General features: G+C 42.4%; 2 long non-coding RNA genes across 2 annotated transcripts; one reads left to right on the forward strand and one right to left on the reverse strand.

Annotated features, from left to right (window-relative positions):
• Window positions 1-1029: 1029 nt before the first annotated feature.
• Window positions 1030-4075, reverse strand: LOC128456010 (uncharacterized). The gene is made up of 4 exons (XR_008341780.1): window positions 3861-4075; window positions 3577-3635; window positions 1308-1416; window positions 1030-1216 (listed from the first exon to the last, which is right to left on the reverse strand). It is a non-coding gene; the product is annotated as an uncharacterized LOC128456010 (long non-coding RNA).
• Window positions 4076-15293: 11218 nt separating this feature from the next.
• LOC128455984 (uncharacterized) lies at window positions 15294-17977 on the forward strand. Its single transcript, XR_008341778.1, has 5 exons — window positions 15294-15427; window positions 15836-16018; window positions 16638-16916; window positions 17485-17632; window positions 17863-17977. It is a non-coding gene; the product is annotated as an uncharacterized LOC128455984 (long non-coding RNA).
• The last annotated feature ends 400 nt before the right edge of the window (window positions 17978-18377 follow it).

The following is an 18377-nucleotide window of genomic DNA, read 5'->3' on the forward strand; positions in this document are numbered from 1 at the left end:
CAATTGTATTCATGTAGCACATAATTAAAAATCACAATTTGTCTCATTAGGCTTGACAAGCTTTGACATCCTCTGCCCTTAAACCTCAACAAGAGTAAGTAAATGTTACACAAAAAAACTGTCAGAGAGAGCCGCCTCAGAGAGAGCCACATTTGAAGAGCCCCAGTATGGACAAAAACGTTCTGCTTTGAGAGGCAGACGTTGGAGAGGGGGCGTCCACAGCGGGAGCCTCTCTCCTCTGCAGCGAGCTCACAGGCACCAGCCCCCAGTCCTGGCTGGGTCTCAGTCTCCTCCTGTTCCGCGCCAGGGGTCCTTGCAGAACCTACTCCAGTCCCTGTCCCGCGCTACGGCAGACGTCACTCCAGTTCCAGCATCGGGATCCTCGCAGCGCCTACTCCGGCCCCTGTTCCACGCCGGAGGGTCCCGGCTGACGTAGCTCTAGTTACGGCGTCTGGGCTCCTCGCAGCATCTACTCCGGCCCCTGTTCCAAGCCGGGGGTTCCCGGCTGACGTAGCTCTAGTTCAGGCATCGGGGCTCCTCGCGGCGCCTACTCCGTTCCCTGTTCTGTGCAAGAGGGTCCTGGCTGACTTCGCTCCAGTTCCGGCATAAAGGCTCCTCGCAGCGTGTACTCCGGTCCCTGTCCCGCGCCGGAGGGTCCAGGCTGACGCCAATCCTGTTCCAGCGTCAGGGTCCTCGAAGCACTTATTGCAGTCCCTGTTCTGCCCCGGGGGATCCTGGCTGACGCCTGGAGGCGTCGGTCTCCGGGCCGTCGACCTGATGAGCCCCTGTGCTTCGTCCTTGACCAGCCTCAGGGCCGTCCACCTGAGGCCTTGTTCCCTGTCATTGCAGTACCCACGTGGGTAGACCCCTCCCACAAAATATGAATAATGTATATATTAATATACATTATTGTTTATTAGTAAGCCTTTACCAAAAGCACTGCAGTTAATGAAGATTAAACATTCATTCATTTGATGCTTGATGTTATATGTTGAACATATTGTACAGGTCAAAAACATGAACAAGGGATATGTTGAGTCAAAGCTTTATTTCTCTTTGCAGCCTCTGGGTCATACGTTCTTTGTGGGACTTTGTCTGTGGTGTGTAGCTGTGAGATCCAGTGTAGCTTCTAGTCTTATTTGAAGTGTGGCACACAGGTCGGTGAGCTCCTGGCTGTGGAAGGATGGATCCATGTCATCTGTCCCGCTTCAATCAGCTGTAATCACAATCAGTACAATTAGCACTGTTCAATGACAACAAACACCTACACATGCAACTGAAAAAAGACCTAATGAATATAGTATTACCCTCTTTGTTCTCTGACGCCTCCTGAACTCCTCAATGCTGCTGCAAGGTCCGGTTGGATGTACGGGAAGCTCCTTCATGGTGTGTCTTAGTACGTCATGGTACAGGCGGCTGGAAAACAACATGAGTAACATGAGCTTATTATTAATAATCGGAAATAGCCTTGCTGCATCACCGTTGGAAGATCCACAGCCAAAAAACACCAAAACAATTCCTAAACAGTTACTTACATACAATGGCGTCTTTCGACCTGCAGCGAGTCTCTGCCTAAAGCCTGAAACATGCTTCTGCGTTTTACGGGCCCGTAAGCGCAAGAGCCCTTCCGGGTCTCTTACGTGCTTATGTATCCCTCCTTACGTGCTGACGGGTGTCGACCCCCTTTTCTAAAATTTACGGCAAAGCTCCGCAAGCTCACTCAGCCCGCAAGGCTGTGATTGGTCTGCTCTACATCCCTTCTGGAGCTGCATTTCCGGTTTCATGCCCCATAATACAGGCAGAAACAACGGGAGATTTAGAAGAATGAATATGGACCAAATAGAAGAGCGTTTGGCAGAAGAGATCCGAAAGTATGTCCACTTGTATAACCCGTCACTGACTGGCGTATTTGTCCGCCTGAAAAAGGCTACAAGGAGCCGCAGTAGCTATGTATATAAACAATCGATGAAGAAGAAAGAAGGCGTCTCTCAGGTCGTCTTCGACAAAAAGCATTACTCCGCCTAGTGTTCTGGCGCGGAATTGCTTTGTAAGACGCGCGACGGTTGGGGAAGCATGAATGACAACGAGTCTTGCGCCACAGCGGCATGAAAAGACGCAGACGCAGTCGCAGAAGCATGGTTCAGGCTTAACGCGCAGTGACCGCCTCGTTGTGTGCGGGAATCAGGCTGTGTAAACACACTGATGAAATTGTAGCAGGATGGGCCTTTAATTAGTGCTGCAGTACCGGCCTATCACGGTTGGTTGCGCTGTCTATAAAGGTGAGTGGTTGTGCACTGGGAGCCCTCTTGCCTTGGAGCTCCAGACTGTCCCGCCTCCTGTTATCACCGCACCTGGCCGCCTCACCTGATCGCCTTCTTTTTAGCTGGGTCGTGCAGCTCGCCGTTGTTTGGTATGTAGTAGTTGTTTGCGTCTGTGTACCTTCTAAACTTTGCACAAGTCCTCAACATTGGCTTCCATCCCTCAGGCAGTTCATTGGCCGGGTCTTCCTTCTCCCGTATCGGCCCCAATTGTAGGGCATGCAAGTGTTTTCCTCCTCTGCCGGTTGCAGCGGGGAGCGATCAGCTGATCGATCGAGTTGCACGTAATTGTGCTGCTCGACGCAAGTGATCCCCTTCCTCCCCTTTGATGTTCATTCAACTCCTGACGGTATGTGGATAAGATGACGCTAACTCAAGTTACCACAGTTGTTGTTCAGCTTCTAGAACAAATGTATTTTTCTATGGCAGGGTTGACATGTGTGTGGGCGATTTCTGCCAGCACGTTTCCCCCCCCTCTTCACGCTGCTGTTGGCCGGCTGCTGTTTTGCCCACTGGCTTATATAGCCAACACATCCATCCTACTCTGCATCTCCTACTGTGCTGTACCTGCCACCGAGTATGGTGACTGCTGCCTCATCCTCAGACTCATCTTAATCTATTCAGTTAACCGACTTCTAACTGATCTTATTGATGATATTATTTGTGTTTTGTGGTTTGCTTTGCATGTTTTTGGTTTAATTCGTTTTCTTAGTTATTTTGGTTTGGCTTAATTGCTTTACCTATTTATTCGGATTTATCAGTTTGGATAAATCTCCATTACTTTTGATTTAATTTCTTTGTTAGTTTTCTTTTGTTTGCATTTATTGAGTTTGTTTAAGTTGCGGGTTGAAGTGATTTAACCCTGATTTAAACCCCATTTAGTTATTTGCCCTCCCTTTTTTGTATTTTGTGTTGTTTGTGTGTGTGTGTGTGTGTTCGCTTTAGTGTGGTTGGGTGAACATATTTTATTGCGAAGTCATGTTTAAAGATTGTATATATTAATTAAAAGGAATTGAAATTGTATGCTGGACCCAGTCTCAAGCTTTCATTAGTAATGAACTTGTGTGCTTTAACTTTAAGGTTAATCTAACTCTCCAGGTGAAATTCCTGGGGTGGCGTTGCTGGCAACTTGTCACTAGTTCAACTAAAACTTCATCTTATTGGTCCCTCGAACGTCGAATGCCACAAAATGGATCAGATAAAGTAAACGTGGAGAATGTATTTTAAACAGCACAGCGCGTCTCTTCTTTAATCTTACCCTCGCTCCAGTTCGTGGCGCTGCCATTTGCATCAGAGGTGTGAAGAGACGGGACTTTCCTACCAAATATAACCGGAGAAAATGTCATGTTTATGAAAAAACTTAACGAGAACAAACTGTTAAATTTAAGCAGTTTATACCTAGTTACACATGCACTAGATCTGCTCAAGCACTCAATGCTCTATCCTTTTTTTTAGCTTTCTCGCTATACCACAGTTGTTAACATGCTTTTCAGTTCTGAAAGTTAGCTTAGCAGTAAGCAATGGCTTCTCTCTGTACCTTACCTTAACTTAAGGACTGAGCGCCCCTCTTCTCTTCCTCGACTCGTCCACACTGGGCCCTCGGCTCTGCTTTCCAACGCACTCATCTCCTCCTCCAGGGAAACAGTGGCGTGTCGACTTCAGCAAGTTATTTACCCGGAAAACCGAGTCACTCGTTCAGACCAAGCTAAAGACGAGCCGGTCTGCTGGAGACAGACGCAGCATTCACGAGGTTGTGATTGGACGAGCCCATCATGTGATGACGCGAACGAGTGATGTGAGGTTTTCAGAGTAAAACTTCTAAAATGTCCTTTTCATCCTAAAGCAGCGGTTATAACAGCTTTTAAATTGTATTTTTATATGGGATGAGTATGTGACTGAGGACCCGTTTATTCTTTCAGGTGGTAAGTAAATGTACTTAAATGATTCTTGCTGTTCTCTGTTTGTACCCTCATAGTTGAATTCACTTCTTGTTAGTCGCTTTGGATAAAAGTGTTGAGTGTTTTAATGAAATACTGAGAAAGATTAATAACAACAATAAGACAATTGAACTCGAATTATGAGGGAATTTCCTCAGAGTCAACAGCTTAGTTTGCCATGGACATGTGTGAGTAGGACAGATATTTTTATGGAAAACCAGTAGAAGTGTGGAGTTTACAGGGCAAAGACAGATAATCCCCAGCATCATTTCTTCCTGTTGAGCGGATTGCTGGTAGATGTGTGGTTAATCCACTGTTTATTTAACCAACAAAAGTGAAAAAGTAACTGTAATCATGCCACTCTGCACAGTGGTTGAGATTTAGGATAGTGTTCATGGGCAATTAAGATTGAAGAGGTGGTTTGTCAGTCCTGTCCTGGAAAACAGATTTAATGAGCCTCATTGTTTTGGAGTATAATAACATTTTGAAATAAAGTGCATTGTTTAAAAAAAAACTCATAGCATTGACCTTTGCTCATGGTATACAATGTTATTAATTATAGCACACTTATTTACTAAAGGGGAAATGATTTACAAGTTCAGGTTTTATATTTATTTTAAGCCTGGTGTACTTACACCAGATAGTTTAGTTGGTACCTTTTAGAAAAAGGTTTTATCTGCACTGAGGGAAACTATCATGATTTGCATTTGTAAAGCTCAGAGCATTGTCATTTGCATGTGATAGCCTCCCCTAGGCTTAGGACCAGGGGGGTCACCTCCCAACATTCACAGGCCTGTAAAATAGCCAGAAACTGGTAAACCTGCGTAAATTCCTGACAGTTTTCTGTGCTGACTGTCGATTCCTCTGAACAGCCATTAACCGAAAATTCTCCTTAAATCTCCTGCGACACTTAATGACACAAACTCTTCCTTTCATGCAGTGACCTGTATTTCCATTTGTGCAATAAATGGGTAAATAATGACATAAGTGTTACTGACTGAACATTGAATTATTTTCCAAAGCGACATCTTGACAGTTGACCATTACAAATTGAGCTGATTGTCTTATTACATTTACATTGCCTGTCTGGGTGTTTGAGGTGGAAGTGTACATGCCTTTGTGTATGTGTGGATATACAACTTTAATATACTGTATATGTGTATGTTTGTGTCTATATGTTGAAATGTCTTTAATAGCTGTGATTTCTTTTATGCTGTGAATTTCCCCCTTGATGGGAAGAAAAAGCAAGTCCCCATCACATAAATCATTGCAGGATAAGTTGTAGACATGTTTTAAAGTTAGGGTAAGGTTCAGGTCAGGTAATAGTTATGATTAAGTTGAGAGTAAGTCTCCAGGAATTGTAATGTAAATGCAATGTAGTAGACACAACTTGTGTGTGTGTGTAATGTATGGTATCTGCTGGTGTTTAAGGTTGGGAGGAGAAGGATGGTGTTTCATCCTCTGTGTGCACTGGTAAGCCAGACATGTAAAAGCTGTTGCCCCTGGCTGGAACAATGTAAGACTTGGTCAGACATGCCTTGACTCTAAAGCCAAAAACTCATTCCTTCTCTGCATGACCTTTGCCACTATCTCAACACAGCAGAAGGTTAAGGTTGAGGTGTACAGACTTGTGAAGCTGTCTTTCTTTCAGCGTTTGCAAAATAAGTCTTACATTCACTGCAAAAGGTTAAACTATAATAAAAATGTAAGAATCCCACTAATTAATACAGGATTGGTGCTCAAACTCTCATAGATTCACCAGTTGAAGCTGAGAACTCTGAGCTGTATGTTTCCATCAGGTTGTTACAGTAGCTCTAATAACATTGCAGTATATAAGGAGAGGGTGTTTGGCAGGTGACATATGACTAATATACCTTACAGCAACTGCCTAGGTGATAACATTTCTTCCTGTGAGAATTAATAGATTATATATGAAAAGCTTAACTTTTTCTACCGGAGACTAAATTATGTAGTCTCCGATAAGACATAAGATCATTCTTATGTCTTTCCTACTTCTTATTTTTAAGTCAGTTGTTTATGCCGTTTCATTCAATTTGTACATTGCTTCGTTGAAGCATTTACAGGCATGGTGATTCTGGGGAACAACTGTTGACATTTAAAAACAAATACACCCCTCCCTCACAATTCCTTTAGAACCTCCAGCCCCACATTTGTCATGGTTACACTCACACACCATTTCAGTGTGGCATGTTCTATGTCACTTCCTGTTTTATTTTGATAATAAAGCTTTTCTCTGTTTCCTGTAGGTAGCTTCACTCTTACCGCTGTGTGTGTTTGTGTGTGTGTCTCACAGATTGGCTTCCCCTCCCTAATGTGTTTCACCTGTTAGTAGTTCAGATGATGTATGTCTGTATATAAGGTCTGTGTCTTCCCCTTGCCCAGTGCCAGTTCGTCTTGTATTGCACGCAGCATACCAGCGATCGCACCAAGTCTTGTCTAGGCCACATTTGCCTGGATTGTTTGACCTCGTTTTTGCCTCACGTTTAGGATACCTTTGCCTGTTGATTTTGACAATTTCTTTGTACCGAACCCTGCCTGGTAATAAAGACCACTTATTTTTGAAAACTGAACTCTGTCTGCGATTTGTGCTATTGGGTCCCTGTTCTTTTACAAAACCTTACACTACTGATCTTAAAAAGTTGTACTTAGCCACCACAAACATTATATACAGCATTAATTATCGACAGAATACACCTTCTTTATTTACATGACGTCCCCGCAGCAGCCAGTAGTTTCTTGTTTGCGGGTGACAAGTCTTCATTCACGAGGCTGTGATTGGACGAGCATTGGATTTTTTCTATCAGCACAGTATGGATAGACTCGATTTGACTGGACTCTGATGCCCGTTGGGAGACCTGGATAACTTGAGCCTTCCTCTCCAGTCATTCCGCGACCTATGTCAGTATGGAAATCTGATCATTACCACTCTGGATAATGCCCTTTGTCACACAGTATTTAGCAAAGCTATCCCTGTAGCTACTTGGCAGCTTACTGAGGAGTATGTCCATGTGGGAGCCACATCATAACTCAAACTGGCAAGGACCATCCATGTGGCCCAACGTACCAACCAATGTGTTACTGCCTCTTTCTTGAGCTCTTGAAAGGCCGGCACATCTCCTGGTTTTAATGGAGGTAATTCCAATATTGCTTTCAACTCTCCTTGGACCAACTTCCAGGGCTAAACATACAATTGCGTGGCATGCATTGCACTAGTGTACGGTGTTTGATTTAACATATCTCTTTGCCACCTGATAAGCACTAGGCCACTAAAGGTGATCAAGTAGTATTTGGAACTTATAATATTCTGTTAAGTGCCTAAGGTTAAGGTAACTTTATTTGTACCCGTAGGTAGATTTGTTTTACAGCAATAAAAAGAGAAGGAATCCATCCAAAACAGTACAAAATTATAACACACAGATAGAAGCCAAGACCACAAAAGCCATGACAAAAAGTGCTAAAATGCATTGCTATTACAATAAAGCTGGTCCTGTCTGGAATAAACAAGATATCTTGGCCTCTTTCACCAGAACTGAGTAGAGGGAGTTTGGGCTTTGGTATGCCGTAAGAGGCAGCCACAGTCATCTCCATCATGTTAAACATTTCAGGATTGTTGAAGGAGAAGCTCTTTTCTGTGGACTGAGGGTGATGGTACGTAGGTGTATACTGTGGGTAGTATGCTGCCGTTTTAAGGCCCACACTGGTGCGGTGTTGGTTGTGCAATAGGGAGCAGACCAGTGTATGCCATAGAATTGAATGCTCCAAGCCATGCAAGAGGAGGCTGAGTTGACAGTGAGTCGAATTCCAACCCAGAATGACTGAAGGCAGGCTGTGCTGAGTGCATAGTTGGTGGTGCTGCCAATTGTGCAGGCTGAAGTGCAGGCTATACCAGTTGATGTGCAGGCTGGACAGGTTGAGGCGCAAGCTGGACCGGCTGAGGCGCAGGCTGGACCTGCTGAGGCACAGGCTGGACCGGTTCAGGCGCAGGGTTACTTGCTGCCAGGTACAGCATGCCTAACTCCAGTGGTGTAAAGTAACAGAGTAAAAGTATTTTGTTACAGTACTTAATTCGTTTTTTTGAGGATCTATACTTTCCTTGAGTATTTATATTCATCAGGACTTCTACTTTTACTCCACTACATTTAAAAGAAAAAAGATTCACTTTTACTCCGTTACATTGACATTGAGCACCTCGTTACTCGTTACAAATTAAAATCTGAATATAATTGTCAATCTCTCATCATGATATTGGATTATCTGGACTGTGCATGTTTGCGCGAGAACGGACGGTGCCTCGCGAGGATTACCTGAGGGCGGGACGGGAGATAAGCCATCAACCGGACTACCGGGGGGGGGGGGGGGAGGGTAGTCCAGCGCAAGGCCCTAATCGTCCGGAGGAAACCTTGTTACGAGTTGTACTTCCTCTAGTGTCCAGTTTTATCGTCTTCTTGGCATTCCGCCATGGCCATGACCGACTCTGGAGGGGCCATTCTGAGGACCTCACTAAACCATCCAATGGGGAGTAGCGATGTGTGTACAAAGGGCAGGGGAGTGATCAATGCGAGCACATTCCCCGTCCATTTATTCCCTTTAGAATTATCCAGGTGCTCATGCAGGAGCTCGTTTCAGTTCAGTCTTTATTATTCGGTCTGAAATTTGGCCTGTTCTTCTCTGTACTAGCACTCTGCAGTTTGTTAACGAAAGAGAAACTATCTTATTTTGTTTGCCTAGAACTTGTTTCCTTTTGCTGAGCTATCATAAGGGGGCATTGTGTATCATTCATGCTGCTGATTAGAAAGTGAAAGGTCCAAGTTTAGTGATATTTACAGTTAACAATTTTTTAGTGGTTATATTGTGGTCTATTATTGATCTTAGGAAGACTTAAGAGGCCCTTGTTTATTCTGTTGTGTTGGTTCTTTATTGTCCCTAGAAGATCAGATGCACTAGTCCAATACTATTTGAACCTCAGCATCTAGGGTTTGAATGTTTACAAATATACCTTATATGTATATTTTTGTTATAATTTTTCAGTTAGTTGAAATAAATCCTGATGAGAATAATTTTGGGTTGCTTGTGTCTGTATAGGGCTACCATAAAAAACACTTAGCATGTTTAAGTTTGGTACTTGTACTTTTACTTTTGATACTTAAGTACATTTCAACACCAGATACTTTTGATACTTAAGTACATTTAATATGAGCTATTTAAGACTTTTACTCAAGTCATTTTCTTACGGGTGACTTTTACTATTACCGAAGTCACTTTCAGGTAAGATATCTGTACTTTTACTCAAGTATGGTTTTCAAATACTTTATACACCACTGCCTAACTCTACCAGTGGAAGCTGATCTGGATATATTTGCGGTCCAGGTCGGGGGGCCAACCTGATGGGCTGAGCTATTTTATACAGGCATATGGTCTGCAGGTGTGGTAGAGGATAGTGGAGCAGCAAAGTGCTTTACTTTTGGATGTAATGTAATCAGGAGGGAATTGAAAATATCGTTGGGGTTAAGGCCTTATGGAACTGAATGTTCAGTTCTTCCAGGATGCAGTGAATGGGCCACCCAGCAAGGTAGGAGCTTCAGCACAGACACTGGACTTCTGATTCATACTTGGCTTGGAGTGAACCTTGATGGACTGGGGCTGTATTTTGGGAATAAAGTGGACTTCTTCCCCTGAGGACTCCGACTCACTTTAACTGCTAGAGACACAGTGATTCGGAGAGCCAGGAGGTAGATAACGATCACATGAGCAACAACACTGAGACGCTGAATCAGACGGCAGCAATTCTGCTGCAGCAGCAGCGGGCGGCAAGCAAAGGAAATAATGGGAAATGTTTGTGTCTTAAATGGACAGTTCAATCAAATTAAAGAAGTGGTATTTTGGGAAATATTATTAAATTTGGAATTTCTATGCCATAAGTGTGACTGAAACAGTGATGTGACAGTTATCAATTGATTTATTAATGAATAAAGGCTGTCATTCGTAACATTTGCCTAAATCCGCCACTATAATGACTTTATCTTTGCTAAAAACTAACTGATAAAAAAGGTCAGAGAAATCCTCCAAAAATTACGAGTAAATGTTTATTTATTGGTTAATAGTAAAATCATTCCATTCATAACAAATTTGGAGGACACCTGTAAACAACATCATATATATCTTTTTTTCATATGGCATTTACCTCGTTATTATTCATAATTGTTTTCCTCTAAGGACAATGCTAATGCTTTCACCTTGCAAAGTTGTTGTAGTAGCATATTTGATTGGTTGTTTGTTAGCAGGATTGAAATGCGGAACAGATTACCACAAAACTTGGTGAAAGAATGGGACATTGGTAAAGAAATAACTCTTTACATGGATCCAGAAAAAGTAGGATCGAGGAATTTTGCAGTACATTTCTTCAACATTGCAAGATTTTCATTTATTCAATTCAAGTCAAGAAATCTTTATTATCCCCAAGGGGTGATTTCTTGTACAAAACAGACAACCAATAAATAAAATGTTAATAAATACAATATAAAATTATACAGACTTATTTAAAAGACCAATGACAGCAGGGGAAAATTCTGAATTTTAAAATAAATCTGTTCATACTGCATTCAGGTCGATAGAATCTACGGCCAGATGGAAGCAACACAAAATGTCAATACAGTGGATGGCTTGAATCGAACAAGACTAATTGGTTCTTATTCAAATACCTTATCTTATAAAGATCTCCCAAACCAACAGTCAAAGGCAAAAGTGAACACTTACTCATAAAACAAGATTAAAAACATTTTCATAAAACTAAAATCAACATTGGTTGGTTGCTGGTTGCCTTTTTTGCGCACAGCATCTGGTTGGCTTCTATGCACTCAGCATCCACGTGGGACTGTCTGTCTGTTATCAATTATTGTGCCAAGATGCTGCACAACCTCAACCGCCTGGTGATTAAGCACCACAGGACAGATGTGGTATGATTCTTTCTAAAATCTATTGTCAGTTCTTTGGTGTTGGAAACACATATGCGGATATATAAATACACACTGGGCCATGATCAGGGTCGTCAATGCTGAGGAGGGACAAGGTGACGGAATCCTGGGCAACCTAATTATGGGCCGCCATGCATGTTGGCTTTGACAGTCATTGGTGTATAAAAAAAAAAAAAATAGGCAAGAGAACACACCCCTGGGTCAATCCAGCGGAGGAAAGGAGAGCATCAGATTAACTCCATTGACCTTTACAAACTGTGACCTTACATTTAAAAAATCCATCAGCCAACATATAAGACCAGTATTTATGTTGTCGGAATTCTGTAACCTTTCTACTAAAATGTAGGGGGTGAATGCTCTTAAAAGCGGAGGAAAAAGAGAAAGTTGTCTTTGTAGCCTCAAGATTTGCTCAAACCATGTTTAAAAGGGTGCATGTAGCATCGTCCACACCCCTGTATGCAAACTGGAGCAGGTCCAAATTTTCTTGGACTGTATTCAGGAGTCATCCTTGACAATCTTGTAAGATTACATGACGAGAGATGTTAGTGTGACAGGCCTGTATTAAGTGAATGAGCACCTTTAATTGTTGGAACGCTTCAAGAGACAAGGCATCTGCAATGCTTCAGTGACCAATTAAAAATTAAACAGAAAATGTTCACCAACTGTACAGTACAATTCCCAAATAACAAAAGTGACGGTACATTTTCTTTCCTTTATGCTCCGTAAGAGTCCCAAGACCATGATGCTATATGAACAGCATTGTGCTCAGGAACCATATTTTTTAAAAACCTCACTATAATCACTGACATTAAAACAGTTATTTAAAAAAATTGTTTGTTTGCCATTAAAGGAAATTAGGCTGCATCCTGATCATGGAATTCAGACCCTTCTCTGCAGGGTTATTGTCACTAAACATGCTTTCCCCTTTGTCCTTGTAGTTACACTCAGCAAGATTAAGATCCCTTTTGACTTGTTTCTGTAGTTTCTTTGTAAACGTCTTTCCAAATCATTCCGCCTGGGTTAAAACTGATATTATTTGGTTAGTTGGGTTATAACAGATTTTGAGACCCAAGGTTTATTATTGAATAAACAAAAATATATTTCTTGGGAATGACCAAGTCCTCACAAATGAAATGTTTGCTGTCATTGTCTGTGAGTTCATCCAGGTAATCACAGACATATTTGATCAAAGCCCAATATGTGCAGCATGGGCAGTCAAGAAGGGACTGGCTGGACCAGACTGGAACTAATATTGGTTCTGGCTTGAGTTGCCTCAGGACCGATTTGTAGGAGGGCACCAAATAAATAATGTGTGGTTAGACAGACAAACTGAGTGTAACTTTGCACAGGGATTTACTTCCTTACATTGTTGTACAATAATAACTCTCATGGTTTGCAGTGGTTAAGGTCACCCATAACTAAGTGTAGTGCATACAGAACAATCTCTTGGAGCACTGCACTGTTTTCACTACAGTGTAATAAATACCAGTAGGAATTAAATGTCGTTTACACAGTGTTTGCCTGATGACCACTGTAATACACCACTTTTTGTTAAAGGCCCCATATTTTACACCTTTCTGTGATTTAATTTGAGGTATTGGTAACCCTAAGATGATATATCAGTTGTTTAAAGTCGAAAAAACTGCTGCAATCTGTTTTTCCATGTCATCTCTTCTTCCGAACAGTAACGTTCTTAAGAGGAATGTGCACGGACACATTCTTGTCCCTGCATCCCTCCTGGCTGCAGTGTTTCTGCAGTGTTGTTTGTTGTGGTTAGCCTGTGGTAACTGACAAGCTGCTAGCTCAGCAACAAGTCTGCTTGGTGTCGCATTTGGTGTGGAGGGGAGGTATTGGAATGTTCGGAGGCTGTACTGATACCGGCTGGGTGGGGCTGAGAGACGAGTGCGAACCCATATGACTCGTACGGGGGAGGAAGAACGAAAACGAGACGTTTAAATAACATATTTCTTAGAATGGACTGAATGAAAAAGTCAGCGAGGTGATTGTTTTCATACTTTGAGGGTCCCTACTCACCCCCTTCAAGTAATTATGGATAGTAAAAGCCCAGAAAATTTATTTTACACAATATGGGCCCTTTAAAACATCGAAACAAGCCTTGATTTACCGGTCACTGTCGGGTCTCAGTCAAGGTGAAACAGTTTACTAAACCCCTCATTTTCCAGATCGGACTGTGAGTCTTGCCTGAAGCTCATCGATATTGTTAAAAAAGGACTGAACATTGGCAACAGTGACTGTGTGAAGAGGTATCCGCTGATAACCCTTCCGCTTGCGTCTCTGTCGCACACCACCATGTCTCTATCTCTTCTTTACACCTGATGACTTGGCTCCTCAGCATCAGTTCCCCATAGAGGGCTCTGGCCAGATGATCTTCATGGGAGGGGTTACTGAAGGATACCAAAGTGATACAGCAGCAGGAAAAAACTTACTGCCACACTGGAAAGGCTCCTGGGGCACACAAAGTGCACCAAAAAAGTGTTTAACAATCTTGGGCTTTGTAAACAGATGATTTGGGGAAATGCCAGTAACTTCTTTTATTTCTTTAATCTTTGATGCTCTAAATATTGCTTATACTGTGTTGTGTGGCATGCAGGGGTGGACTGGCCATCTGGCATACCGGGCATCGTCCCGGTGGGCCGTTGACCCAATGTGGGCCGGTCTGGTCTGCTATGTTTTTTTTTTCTCTTCTTCCTCTCTAAATTCCCTCCAATCGGGCCGGCCAATTGGCTACAGATGGCTAGCAGTGTGTTGCCAGCATCGACACATATTATTGGTCTATTGTTTGTCATTGTCAATCAATCATGGGCTGACAGGCTCAGAGAGCCCTGACAGTGCTGTCAATCACAACACAAACCAGGGTCGGGCGGGACCTCATGGCATTGGCGGGGGGAGTCGCGGGACGGGCTGCTGAGACAGAAACTTAAAATGGATAATAAGAGTAAAAAACGCCCGGATGGCGCTGAGAAGCATCGGAAAAAAAAGCTGAAGTCTCTGGAGGTGGAGGGCTGCTAAATGTGCCAAACTGACGGACCTATTTGGTGCCGGGTTCACCAGCCCAGCAGCAGCAGGTGCGCCGGGAGACGAGCGAGGAAGACTCAACAATGATGAGCGAGGGGAGGCAGACATGGTAAGTAACGTTGGCATGGGGCTGGCTAGGCTACATTTTTGAGACATGTCTAAAACAAAGCAGAAAACGTTTTTGATTTTGTTTTAATATGCCGAAATGTGATATTATGGGTTATTATTGTTCAGATGATTTAGCTAAGCTAGCTAAGAGCTGCTAACGTCGTTTACTGTTGCCATAGCAACAGTAAACTTTCTGAGCTGTAAATAGAGATGAAAGTGCTTATGTGTTGATCCTTAATGGTGTGATTATGTACACTAAATGATCAATTATTCTCCATTACAGGTTGTTGTGATATATCAACCCAGTCTCATCAGAAAATGTTCAATGGCAACGTTGGTCCACTTGGACCGACGTTACCATCTCACAATCTGGCCTCTCAGATTGTGAGATGGTAACATTTAGTCCTCCCATTGTTTTGCATTGGCGTGTTCTCACGTCACGTGACTCTCAAGCTCCCGTCTGCGGAGAGGAAAACATGGCGGAGATTCCTTGTTTTTTCAGATAAAAATATAATTTTGTAACTTAGTTTGGGCATAAAAATACATTCTGACACCATTTCTAGCGAGAAATGTGGTCTTTGCTTCCACAGTCTTCAGCCAGTTCATGCTTATGATAAATATTTTAATAGTTATCACGCATGTTTTTATCGTTGCTATGATGGTTGCCATGGCACCACGGGCGCAGCTTGGTGTTTAAATCACAGTCCCTGCGTGGTGTCCTTCAGTGATCGTGAATGTTATTCATGTTATATAATAGTAATATTTGAGGCTAGATTACATCTCTAATGAGAAGGATCATGCGAGTCTGTTTATACCGAGGCCGGCCCGAGTGCGCGACCGGCCCGAGTCCGCGAGCCGAGCGGCCCGAGCGGCGCGAGCCGAGCGGCCCGAGTGCGCGAGCGGACCGAGTGCGCGAGCGGACATGACGTGTGGCTGTCGTAAAAACCCTATTTGTAAACAACCAGCCCTTTAACTCGGGGCTGCGTCATAAACACGGCGCGCTTGGAAGACCACGATGTCATCTTCCTTCTGTCAGGTAAGTAGTTTATTGTTTTTAAAGATCGTTACGATCTAGGTTTACAGTCCGAGTGCGGAGAGAGTCCGTCAATCCACACTATGGACGCTGTTCATCAGCTAATACGCCATTGTTAGCCACATGCTTCAGCCCACGGTAGCCTGTGCTACCTGGGAGGTGAATACATGGTTGTTGAAAGCAGTTCAAGACGCTTAGCTCATCATTGAGGGACGCTACAATATAAATATAAACATGAATTTGATTTATGAATGCTTTAGATTAATAAGGAGTGTATTTGTCTACCATTACTCCACAATATCAGGTCAATTTGGTTTAATGTATAGTATGCACTATGACAATAATGTTTCCATGTTATGGAGTTGCGATTCATTTTATAAAACAATTGCTATGTTCTGTTTTTTAATCAAGGAGGATCCAAGTGAAGCTACAGGAGTTTCATTAACGTCAACAACTTGGACCGAACGGTTTGTTTTGCTTGATGAAGAGCAGGAAGGGCAGCCTGGAGAGAAAGAGAAGCCGGGTTGAGCCCACTACCATCATCCACGTACCACGAGGAAGATGAGGGAGAGAAATGATCCTACCATTAAAGAGGTACTTTTAAGTTACATACCAGAAAAAACATTTTATATAATTTGCCAAATATACATTTTTATTAAATCCCCAAAGTACACTTGCTGAAATACAAGTTAATATCACACTGAAAGAATTTTGATCAATCATGCTTCCCTGCTGTGATTGTTTAACTAGGAAAACAACTTTTTCCACAGGAAGGCAAGTAAATTTAAGGAATACATGTGCAAAGTTTTCCTCTGTTATGTATAATGATGACCCCCATCAAACATAATGTTAGCAATATTTACACCTTTTAATTTATACTGTTTATTTCTGTCTACATGTGTGAATTTGCCTTCATTAGTTTCAGAAAAGAGCGATGATGTATCGGTCAGTGGGCGGCAGCACGAGACTCCGCAAACTAGTCTGTAAGCAAAGCAGACGAAGGCATCGAGGTTGCGGCCTGCCATCATTGTTATTTTGCTTAAGGGACTGAATATGTTTCATGTAGAAATATTAGCATTTCCCTTATATCTACCAAAACTGCTTGTTTCACAGACTGCAGTTTTGTTTTGATCCGATGTGGTGTGCAAATACAACCGTATCTGCAATGGGTTGTGGGGCATTAACATTTGTAACTCTAATTTTGTTTTGACAGACTGTGAAAAGAACGTTGAGAACATCACCACTCTACAGGAAGACACAGTCCAGTAATGGGTGTCAGAAGTTCAGTAGTGAACGACAGGTACTGTGGAAAAATATGTGTCATTGTTGTACAATGTCCTTTGACTCTGTTTAAACAAGGTTAACACAAAAAGGTTTGATTGTAAACTGATATCGGTATGAATTCATGTTATTCTCCTCGTCAAAAGAAACAAACAATCCAAATTACCTGCAGAAAGCCCTTGATGGACGCTTCAGCTGCATCGTCAGACTGGTGAGACAGCAAGATGCCAACTTTAATGCCAATTTATTTGTGTAACATTCTGTGACCAAATGTATAGATAACTTTTTGTAGATTGTAAAAATAGATAACCCATTTATTACAAAAAAACTACACTAGAATTACCGCACTGCGTTGTATGACTCCGCTAACCAGAGCAGTGTCCGTCTACATATTTCTACATATTTTCTCTCATATAAATGACACTGTATCTCTTGAAAACTGAAACCATAAGATGAGGTCAGTGTGGCCTTGACCTTTTTACTTTAAGACAAATACAAAGGTAGACAATCCGAAAACATGCAGTTATGCCTCCGGCGACTCGCTATTGCAGAGGCATTAAAACCGTAGTGTAGTAGATTGGATTTTATTGGTGTTACATTGGACATCTTGTATGGGTACACCAAAAAATATATTTGGTTTCACATTCTAGATGGCAATAAGCAGAGTCATCAACTCAGGAAAAATATTTCTGTAGAAAAGAAAGCCTTGTATGTGTGTATGTATACATACACACAAACGCACAATTGAGACGTTTTTGTCTTTTATCATATATTCTCAGGAAGGACTGATGCATTTACTGAGACGGGTCGTGAGGGCCTACTCTGCGTGCTCAGAGTTCAAGCCCAGCAGGCTGCAGCGGGCCTGACATATTCTGGAGAAGCAGCACAGTCTTTGGATGACTCCTCTGAAGATGAAAACATGGCGAGGTACTTCTACACTGATGAAGAACTGTGAGGGCTGTGATTAGCTACACTCTCTTGCTACAATGCTACTCATGCTACTCCCTGGCAGCCTTAGGAAGGCATTAGCTTGCTGTGTGGTAGCTGTTAGCTTCAGCATTTTTAGTTTTTAGTGGCCTGTCTGACGTTTATGTTAAAAAAAAATCAGAGGGAACCATCTTCATAATTTAACACTATGGTTTGTTTGTGTCCTTCAGTTCTTCTCAAGAGAAGCAGTACAGGTGTGCCTCAGCTCCACGGTCCCTCCTGCAGCCTCCGGTCCTGATGCTAACCTCATGTCTCCATCACACCAAGCAGCAGACCTGGATTGACAGACCTTTCTCCAGAGCTGCCCCCTCCCTCTGAAACCCCCCTCTCCAAAACACTATTTGTGTAGTTTTTAAAGTATTTTTTGCATGAGAATTGTTGATCATAACATTTCCAGCAGATGCCTTAATATAATGTTTGTGCACAATAAATGACATTGATCATAACATAATGGTATTTCCTTGCACTTCTACACCATGATATTGTCAGATAAGATGCTGATTACATTAAAGCAGTGAATGCTCTGCTTTAAGCAACATAAACACACAATGATTCAATGGATCTGAAGTAGAATGGGCACATTACATTCTGTAGAGAATGCCTCAGTTATGGAAGTCAGAAAATAACTTTCTTTATCTGAGGTTCCAGTCATTTATAGTCACAGCAAAGCACACAGGTCTGGTTG

This window comes from Pleuronectes platessa, chromosome 14, assembly GCF_947347685.1.
Source record: "Pleuronectes platessa chromosome 14, fPlePla1.1, whole genome shotgun sequence".
In the NCBI taxonomy this organism is placed as follows: Eukaryota; Metazoa; Chordata; class Actinopteri; order Pleuronectiformes; family Pleuronectidae; genus Pleuronectes; species Pleuronectes platessa.